The sequence below is a fragment of the Apium graveolens genome, chromosome 10 (genome assembly GCF_009905375.1).
Source record: "Apium graveolens cultivar Ventura chromosome 10, ASM990537v1, whole genome shotgun sequence".
Lineage (NCBI taxonomy): Eukaryota > Viridiplantae > Streptophyta > Magnoliopsida > Apiales > Apiaceae > Apium > Apium graveolens.
Genome location: NC_133656.1, coordinates 19,709,833 through 19,720,892, shown reverse-complemented (window position 1 = coordinate 19,720,892; position 11,060 = coordinate 19,709,833). Strand labels below are relative to the sequence as shown.

The window sequence follows — 11,060 nt, the reverse complement described above, 5'->3', positions numbered from 1 at the left end:
CGTGTATTCTATGCATGATTAGTGGGTAACTCTAACCGTTTTACTTGCCCTGTGTAATCATAATGAATAACTTGCGCTTCAATCATTATGTTGTCAAATTCTGTAGACATATAGGGTCTCAACAAAATTGATGCCTATTCAACTTCTATCCTAATTGTGGATGCTTGGTAGAATGGTACTCGTACAACAAAAGTTAGCTTTTATCAGTTTCGTGTTGTTCGATTAATATCATCACCGTTACATGCTAAGGGTAATAACAATAATTATTGAATGAAGAAGTAATGAAGTTATGATCTCATGTGTGTTTCATATTGTTAATTCAAGTGTTTTTTAAGTGTTTTATTCTCGTAGTTAATAATTAGTCAATCAACCTTAAGTGTTAGTATCTTGACATTGAGAAGTAATCATACATTGGTGAGTAAGTGTTAATTAAATATAATTAGTCTGAGTCTCTGTGGGATAAAAGTAGAAATCATTCTATATTACTTGCGAACGCGTATACTTGCTTGAATTATTAGCGCATGCTTTGTGCCTAACAAGTTTTTGGCGCCGCTGCCGGGGACTCGGTGTAATTTGTTTAGTTTATGTACTTGCCATCAGTGGTCATTAGGACTCATTGATTAAGACTTGTTACTTATTGTTTCCAGTTGTGTTTCAGGTACTCTAGCGAGCGTTTATGCAAACACGTTCTCACACTCGCAAGAGGACTCTAAATACGGCTGAGGAGACAGACTCAGTTCTTGATATTCCGGAGAAGATCGATTTTGAAGATTCGGATAAAGGGAGTGAACAGAAAGAACCGGTAATCATGGGTGATCGTATAGTTCCAGCAGATCCAGCTCTAGTGGACTTTTCTCGGCCTAAAATTAATGACATTCAGTCAAGCATCATTCATCCGGCTATTCAGGCTAATACTTTTGAAATCAAGCCGGGCACTATTCAGATGGTGCAAAATTCTGTTTCTTTTGGAGGTGTTGTGATTGAAGATCCCAACATGCATATCAGGAATTTTGTCAAGATTTGTAGTACTTTCAAATATAATGGTGTTACTGATGAGGCTATCAAGCTGAGGCTTTTCCCATTCTCTCTGAGGTATAAAGCTAAGGACTGGTTACATTCTTTACCAGCTGGGTCCATCACTACTTGGGAAGATCTTGTGCAAAAGTTTCTGGTGAAATTATATCCAATGGCCAAGACTGCAGCTATGAGGAGTGCTCTTACTCAGTTTGCGCAGCAACCAACAGAATCTATGTGCGAAGCTTGGGAGCGCTATAAGGAGATGTTGAGAAAGTGTCCACATCATGGTATGCCTGACTGGATGGTGATCACTGGGTTCTACAATGGTTTGGGTGCCCAATCTCTGCCCATGCTCAATGCAACAGATGGAGGTGCCTTATGGGCCAAAAGCTATACTGAAGCCTATAATCTTATTGAAACTATGGCTGCAAATGAGCATCAAAACCCAACTCAAAGGATGATGCTTTGGAAAGTAGCAGTTATTCTGGAAGTTGATGCAGCTACAGCTATTACAACGCAGCTCCAAGCGCTTTCTATGAAGGTCAATTCTTTAGCCAACTATGGAGTCAATCAGATAGCTATGGTCTGTGAGTTTTGTGCAGGCTCTCATGCTACAAATCAGTGTTCTCTTTTTAATGAATCTGTTCAGTATGTGAACAATTATCAGCGACCGCAGTAGCCTGTGCCAGCTACTTATCATCCTAATAACAGAAATCATCCCAATTTCAGCTGGAGCAATACTCATAATACTGTTCAGCAACCATATCAGCAAGCTGTAAGTAAATAGTTTAATCCACCTGGATTCCCACAACCTCAGCAATATGCTCAAAGGCAATCATATCCTCAATAAGGAGGTGTTGCTCCACCTTCTAGTGCTGATTTTGAGGAGCTAAAGCTGTTGTGCAAAAGTCAGGATGTGTCTATCAAGACCTTGGAGAATCAAATCGGTCAAATAGCCAATGCCGTGCTCAATCATCAACCTGGCACACTTCCCAGTGATACTGAAGTGCCAGGAAGGAAGGAAGCTAAAGAGCAAGTCAAAGCTATTACCTTAAGGTCTGGAAAAGTTTCTGATGCTGAAAAAGCAAAAGATGGAGTAGCTGAAGTTGTAGATGAAGAAGAGAAGCAAAAGGAGAAAGAGGAAGAACCAAGGAAGACTACCGTTGAACACACTCTGCCTGAGGGTAATACAGGGGAGAAAGAGCTCTATCCTCCACCACCTTTTCCTAAGAGATTGCAAAAATAAAAGCTAGATAAGCAATTTGGTAAGTTTCTGGAGGTGTTCAAGAAACTTCACATCAATATACCCTTTGCTGAGGCTCTGGAGCAAATGCATAGTTATGCGAAATTCATGAAGGGTATTCTTTTAAGGAAGGTGAAACTGGATGATCTTGATACCGTTGCTCTAACGGAAGAGTGCAGTGTTGTGCTGCAACAAAAATTACCTCCAAAGCATAAAGATCCAGGTAGCTTCACCATTTATTGCACCATTGGAAAGCTGTCATTCGACAAGTGCCTTTGCGATTTGGGAGCAAGCATCAATATGATGCCGTTGTCTATCTTCAAAAAGCTGAATTTTCCTGATCCAAAGTTCACCTATATGTCTCTATAATTGGCTGATCGTTCTATTACATACCCACGAGGCATCGTGGAGGACATGTTAGTAAAGTTGGATAAGCTCATCTTCCCTGGAGACTTTGTCATTCTGGATTTCGAGGAAGATAAGAAGATTCCCATAATCTTGGGAAGACCTTTCTTGACTACAGGCCGTACCTTGATAGATGTGCAAAAATGTGAACTTACTATGAGGGTGCAAGATCAGGATGTGACATTCAATGTATTCAATGCAATGAAATTCCCTGTAGAAGATGAGGAGTGCTTCAAGGTGGATTTGATTGATTCTGTGGTAACTTCAGAACTTGATCATGTGCTAAGGTCTGATGCCTTAGAAAAAGCCTTAGTGGGGGAATTTGACAGTGAAGATGAGGAAGGCAATGAGCAACTATAATATCTAAATGCTTCTCCTTGGAGGCGAAAGTTAGACATGCCATTTGAATCTCTTGGTACTACTGATCTCAAGAATGCTGAGGGAAAGCTCAAACTATCTATTGAGGAAGCACCTACTTTGGAGCTTAAACCATTTCCTGAACACCTGAAGTATGCTTTTTTAGGTGATGCATCTACTTTGCCTGTTATTATTGCATCTGACCTTTCAGGTAGTGATGAGGACAAGCTCTTGAGGATCTTGAAAGAATTCAAATCGACCATCGGATGGGCTATAGCAGATATAAAAGGGATCATCCTTTCGTATTGCATGCATAAAATTCTGCTAGAGGATGGTAACAAGCCGACTATTGAGCAATAGCGAAGACTTAATCCTATCATGAAAGAAATGGGGAAGAAAAAAATTCTAAAGTGGCTGGATGCAGAAATCATATATCCTATTTCTGACAGTTCTTGGGTGAGCCCAGTGCAATGTGCACCTAAGAAAAGAGGTATTACTGTGGTAGCAAATGAGAAGAACGAGCTCATCCCCACTCGAACAGTCACAGGATGGATGGTATGCATGGACTACAGAAATTTGAATAAAGGCACAAGGAATGATCACTTCCCTCTTCTATTTATTGATCAGATGCTTGATAGGTTGGCTGGTCATGAGTATTATTGTCTTCTGGATGGCTATTCGGGTTACAATCAGATTTGCATTGGACCTGAAGATCAAGAAAATACTACTTTCACTTGTCCATTTGGAACGTTTGCTTTTCGCAGAGTTTCTTTCGGCTTATGTGGTGCACCTGCCACTTTTCAGAGATGCATGATGGCTGTATTCTCTGATATGATTTGAAATAATGTCGAAGTGTTCATGGACGACTTCTCCGTCTTTGGACATTCGGTTGATGAATGTTTGCATAATCTTCGTTTGGTGCTTAAAAGGTGTGTGGAAACTAATTTGGTGCTCAGTTGGGAAAAATGTCACTTCATGGTGCAACAGGGCATCATTCTTGGGCATAAAGTCTCTAACAAAGGCCTTGAGGTGGATAAAGCCAAGGTGGGAGTCATTGAAAACCTTCCGCCACCTATTTCGGTAAAAGGAATCCGTAATTTTCTTGGTCATGCGGGTTTTTATCGGCGTTTCATCAAGGACTTCTCTAAGATATCTAAGTCGTTGTGCAACTTGCTCGAGAAAGATGTATAACGACCCGTATATTTTTATTATTATTTAAATGTGTAATTATAATTAAATAAAATATTTGTGTGGGTTCAGTCAGTGGGTTATTACTCTTTCACTGTAACACCCCCAAATCCGGGGTCGGGGATCCGGGTTGTCACGAGTTCCATTTCCCTTAACAACACCCAATCTTAATAATTACTCAACTACTCTGTACTGTGACCCCACAATAAACACACACACCACACGTTATAGTCTCAGAGATGAACATCCAAAAATATCCACAAGTCATTTTATTCCACAATTATCTGCCAATACACCTTAAAAGGTTTTCTGAATAAATTTACATTTCTTTGCCATTATTACAATTCATAAATATACATAAATCTGGTACATCAAAAGTTGAAAGCCTAGCCTATTGGTAGTTCCTACCTCAGCTACATCGACATCAACGCCTATAGGAAACTACGGAATGTTTCCTATCCGCTCGCGAATTGGGAGCTTGGTCCTGTTCATCTTGTCTATCTGATGTTGTGATGAAAGAAGAAAGCAAGGGTGAGCAGCAAGCCCACCAAAATAATATGTATAATGATTAACAATATATGAGCCTTCTCATAGTACTCATGAAAGTCTTGGTCAAAAGAAATGAACCAAGTTTGATATTTTAATGCGATGAAGTCGCAAAATATTTAGTATATATACATATATACTTTTCAAAATCTTGGAAGTCCTCTTCCATGCATAATATACACAAAGTTCTAGTTTATAACTGTATAAAAATATCGTTTCAAGGTGATCTAATATATCTAACCTTGTATCAACGTTTTTCTGAAAATCTTTGTCATACATAAGATAATCATTTACTAGATATAAGTTTAAAAGATGAAGTTACATGATAATCCAATATACTTATATCTTTTCCAAATACTACTTGAACTACCACCGTTCAAGTTATAATTAATTTCAAAAGTTCATCACACTGATGAGACTACAAGATAAGACTTGAATAGATTCAATCTTTGAAATATTTTGAAGGAAATGAAGTTATGATATACTTCATTAAGTCCCGATATATATATATACACCTATATATATACATACGTTTCCTGAAAACCTCTGTCATGTAAAGTATGAACAGAATTGCAATATCCAATAAATTTGGAAAGGAAAGAATTTTGGCATAAACATGATATCTTGCTGATCAGGCAAAGATACCAATAAGTAACCTTTTCTACCAGTAGATGGACGAATTCCCCACTGGTCATCACCCTGGTCGCAATAGGACCTTATGCTGGACTGCCACTCAACCACTTATGCATTTGATGGACTCCCACTGAGCCACTTACACTATCATGGACGCCCACTGAGCCCATGTTGCTTATGCCGACTCGATAGATGGACTTACTTCCCGAACGTTGGGTAAGTAATCAATTCATTTACCAAAACTGCAACCTTGTTGCGAATATAAAATACACCACAGAGCCGGATCCCTTTGATTTTTGAGCGAGTATTCAAGTCCCCTTAAAATGGAAGATTTTGAATTTGAAAACAAGTTTTGGGATCCGCTCTACCTTTTAAATTCATTTTGAAGACTCGAAAACATTTTTAAGAATGTTTGGAGTAATACTGATTTATTAAAATAAAGCAGTCCCGATATGAAAGAAATATCTGAATATTATTATTTAAATAATATTCCCATAAGAATAATTGAGGTAGAAGTTGGAAAACTTATACTTGAATGAATAGCATATAATCAAAGATATACTTATACAAAAGTAATATCTTTATTTGAATAATCAAAAATAAGTTTAATTATCGACACCTTATTCTTTAATATAATAAAGAATATTATTAAGTAATAAGCGGAGTCATAATACCTCGAATGAATACTATAAATAATATTCATAAAATAAAGGAGTCATACATCCTCAAATGAATATCCAAGTAATATTCAATAATAATATAAACTGAGTCATAAGCCCTCGAATGAATATTCAAATAATATTCAAATAATAAAATAAACTGAGTCATAAGCATTCGAATGAATACTCAAATTATATTCAAATAATAAAATAAACTGAGTCATAAGCCCTCGAATGAATATTCAAATAATATTCAAATAATAAAATAAACTGAGTCATAAGCCTTCGAATGAATACTCAAATTAATATTCAATTAAGTAAAATAAAGGTATCGAATAAACCTTATTCGATCAATAGTTTTAAAAACTATATCCATATATATATAAATATATATATATATATATAATATACTCGGGAACATCGACTCCCGGTTTAGAAATATGTTCACCTTTTATCCCCTATACTAAGAGTATACGCAACTACTTGCTTATTTCTAGCATAGGTATTATGCAACTATAAGCATTGAAATCAACAGATAGATAACTAGATTACGAAACAGACATGCATATATACCATATCAGCATGCTCCAATATATCGCAAAATTTGCTAATAACAATCATGCACTATCACAAGATAATGCATATACATATATTTACATAACAACAACAGTATATCGGGTAGAAAACTTGCCTGAGCGACTGGGGGTTACGAATGGCTCGGGACGAGTCTGGTAACCTATAAACAACAAGTAAGTTGGAATTAAACCAAAGTCACTTGTAAATCTATACTTTAACTAAGTTAGACTCTAACGCTTGTTTTGCGCTTACTGATTTTCTTAAGTCACTCGAGTACCCCCGGCTCCACCATTTTTAATAAATTCACCATTACGAGTTTTAAGGAGATTACTTTGCGAGTGTCTTACCAACTGCCTAACACTCTTACCATAATTGTTTTATACATTAATTAACCCTTTTTGGTCTTTAACCTATATTTCAAAGTAAGGCGAGGGGAAATGTTTCGATCGCGAAACGCCGTTACTTAAAACGGTCGTTTCTCCTAAACCGTACATCGGAATCAAACGAACTACATATCAAAACGAAGCTCGTAACATGAACTACCTAAACATGGCAATGGTCAAAATCTAGCAGGGGCTTCTCGGGTCCTAATGTTATGCACAAAAGCAGTCTAAAGAAAATCGGACGTTACGACGGCTATGTTTACGCGATTTCCCAAATTTAAACCATTCAAAAACCATCACAATTCAACCTCAAATCAATCATACAACCAACATCCATCCAAACCACATCATAACAGCCCCAACAAATCCACATTAACAATTTATACTTATTCCCCACATGAACTAAAAGCTTTACTTAGGTTCATTAACTAATAACCAAGATTTCCAACTCCAAAAATATCACAAAATCAACCCATCTCTAAACACACAATAATCATGCCTCTCACCAACTAAACTACTCATAACAAGCTTTAAACATGATTACAAACCCATTACACTAACCCATCATTTCAACATTAGGAAATCTAAACAACGAACTTAAAACTAAGATCATGAAGAGTTATACCTTCCTTGAAGCTTTTAATCCATGAAAGATCCTTGGAATGCCCATGGAAGCCTTAATCTAACCTCCTACAAGCTTGTTCTTTCAATGAAATCAAGAACACAAAAATTAATTTCAAGAAAGTACTATTCACCATCTTCTTCCTTGATTTCTAGAAAAAGATTGGTTTGGAATTAGAAGCTTAAACTTATAGGAAGTATGTAACTTAACTAGGAGAAGCTATGATAATTACCTTGTAAAATAGCAAGTGGAGGAGCTTGGACTTCCCATTTCTTAAGGAAAGAAGCCGAGAGCTTCATGAAGAAATGGAGGGTTTGGTGTTTTGTGATTTGTTTTGCTTGGTTGCTAGGTTTTTGTTTTGTTTTAGGTCAATTACCCATTTACCCTTGATTTTGTGTGGTTAATATTCCACCACATTTCCTTCCCTCTTATGTCATGCTTGCATCACTTTGTGATGTCATCACCCCTCCTTTGTCCTCTTTCTATTGGTTGGATGACACCATCCTCTCTTATCCTTTTGATTAACTTCCTAATTGTTTGCCTAATGACCGCTGATCTGTTATACGGTTCGCTTAACTTTCGTTTTCGTTTATCGTTTGAAGGATCATACCCGGGATCTTATTACTTAGGTTCCCTTAACCTTTCTCAATACATTATATTCCTTTTTATGATCCTCTATTATAATCCTTTAATTTAAATCCTTTTCATCCTGTTACCTTATACTCAATTCTCTCCGTATCTAGTGGATTTCCGGGAAAAAATCAAAGTGTTCAGAATTGGATTCTGACGATCTTTACATACACTTATATACCATATAGAGTACTAATAAAATCTCAGAATATCCATATCAGAACCCCTACATAGTGTGGCATGAAAAGTTTTCTCATTCAGCAAAAACACTATTCATAAGGGTTTCAAAAATTTCCAAAAATTGGGGTTATTACAGTCACTATGTGTATGTGATTACTAGTGTATGGAATTGAATTGCGTGGTTAATTAATGAATTGTATGATTTTATATCATTGTTGAAAATGGTGTTATTGTAGTTTTATTTCCATAAATACTTGGATTGCCTCTAAAATTATTTTTATGACTTTATAATTTCAATAATTTTTTTTAGGACTTTATAAAATTGAGAAATCAATATTTCATTAATTATTTATTTATAAATGATTTTCTGAGTGTGTTTAATGGTAAAATCCATATTTAATTATGGGAATCTTCAAAAAATATGAAACTTATATTTTATTAAGTTCATATTATTCTCAGAATTTTAAAATTATCTTGGGAATTTTTGGAGTTAGTTTCACCCGCGCATCGATTCGTTTAATTGATAAAAGCGAGTATAAATTACGTTTTAGAAATTGTTTAAAAATTTCAAAATTTATGTTTTTATAAACTTCAGGATATTTGTAACATTTTAAGACTATTCTTGTGATTTTATGAATTTATTTTAAGTGCAGCTTGGGTCGTTATTCATTAAATGCGGGTTCGAGTTGCGTTTCAAAAATAATCTAAAAATTATGAAAAATTTATTTTAATAACTTTGAATTATTTGTGATATTTTGAAATTAATTTGGTAATTTTCGGATTATTTTTATATGTGTGGTTTTTTGTTAAATGCGAAGAAACCGGATTAATATCGGACTTAAGATGGATAAGGGACACGTATTTATTCAGTCAATACGTGTAAAACTTACAGAACTCATCTATACACGCGTCTTATTCCCGTTGCATCTGGAAAAAAAATAAAGAAAATAAGCACAAAAACAACACACAAACATTTCATCTCTGTTCCACAAAATCTCTCTGTACATCTCTCTCGTCGATTCTCTTGATTTTCCCCTGTACCATTTCTTCTGTTCTTCCCGTAATTCCTCGCGATCCTCCCCTGTTCACGGTAAGTTGCGTCGCTGAGGTTTTGTTTTTTTTCCGGCCGCCTTAAATTTCCGGCCGCCGCTGTTCTCGGTTGTGGCTTTTATTTTGTCCTATTGGATTGTGTACATACATATACATATGCGTATACGTATGTGTGCTGTCCAGTTGTGTGATTGTGGTGCTGTCTATATTCTGTTATCGACTTGATTTTTCTTATCTCCGGCCGGGCGTGTGCGCGTGGCCATGGGCTTCGAAACTTCTGAATTGCAATTAATTCGTGATGAAAATCTGATTGAATTATTTTATTAAATTTGAATGATATCTCTGTGGTTATTCGAGTTCTGGAAATTTTTATTAGTGGTGAAATTTCGATAAGGAAATTCGTAAGGGTACCATCGGAATTATGCCGCCGCCAGCGATGAACTCGTTATGCTGACGGATAATTGGCAATGATGATTCTTGAGCCAAATAATAATGTAAATAATAATGTAAATAATAATATATGTACAAATTTTATTTATAAGTTCGAAGTGAAGTAGTAGTTAAATATTATTATTCAAGATTATTGGGATTGTGATTGTAATATTTGATTGATTAATGGGTTGATTGTAGATCTCGATTATTGTTGGGTTGAACTGGTGGTTGGGACTCGTGATTTGATTGTCGTTGTGGTTGCTATTAATTGCTTTGACGTCGATTGTGTTCGACGGGTAGTCCGATAAATAAGGGAGACGCTGTCCGATTTTCGGTAGCGTATCCTGTAAAATATTGGAAATACCAGTCGAATGTATATAGATATATAATTATAAATAAAATATTTTGTAAAATATAACTGGAAACCTGTGTCCTAAATCGACGAGTATATGTGTTTTTCGGAGTTGAACATTGAATTGAAATTTGAGCATGTGAACCCTGATTGCTGTATGTATTATAATAGTGCATATAAAGTTCGAGTTGGGATTTGATATCGAATGGGTAGAATTGTTAGAGAGGATATGTCAAGAATACCTAGACGTCTAACATAGGGTATTTCGGCTCTGTAGATTCTAGTTGAAGGACTCAAGAATTGATATCGAACTAAGATAACCTAGTGATCAGTCGACAAACGCAGCGAGGTTCTAAGCGAAGGACTTGAGCGTTGAAGTTGGATCCAGGATAGTTAAATAGTAAAGCAATAAAGTCGAGTGTTCCAAATCGGTTCAAGGTCAATCAGAGATAGTTGTAGCGCTCTGCAAGGCAAGTACCCCTAACCATTCTTTTATGGTTCAGTGCATATGAATAGCTAAATGTTTTATGTTCGTAATGGAACAGAAACGTTTTAAGTTATGTATCCCCTGTATTTGAAAATGTTGTTTAAATTATATTTTGGAGAAAAGTAACTTCTGAAAATACCTATCTCTAAATGTGATTAAAATAAATAGAGGATTTAAATGGTGTGCTGTGACATAATTGATTTTGAAAAAGAGATAGGTAAAAGTGATTTTGAAAACTGGATAAAACGATCAGATATGGGATACGTTAGGGCCAGAGTAGGCCTATTGAAGTGGCGTAAG

General features: G+C 35.9%; 1 non-coding gene across 1 annotated transcript; it reads right to left on the bottom strand.

Annotated features, from left to right (window-relative positions):
* Positions 1 to 1,201: 1,201 nt before the first annotated feature.
* LOC141694450 (small nucleolar RNA R71) lies at positions 1,202 to 1,308 on the bottom strand. The gene has a single exon (XR_012563756.1). It is a non-coding gene; the product is annotated as a small nucleolar RNA R71 (small nucleolar RNA).
* Positions 1,309 to 11,060: the final 9,752 nt, after the last annotated feature.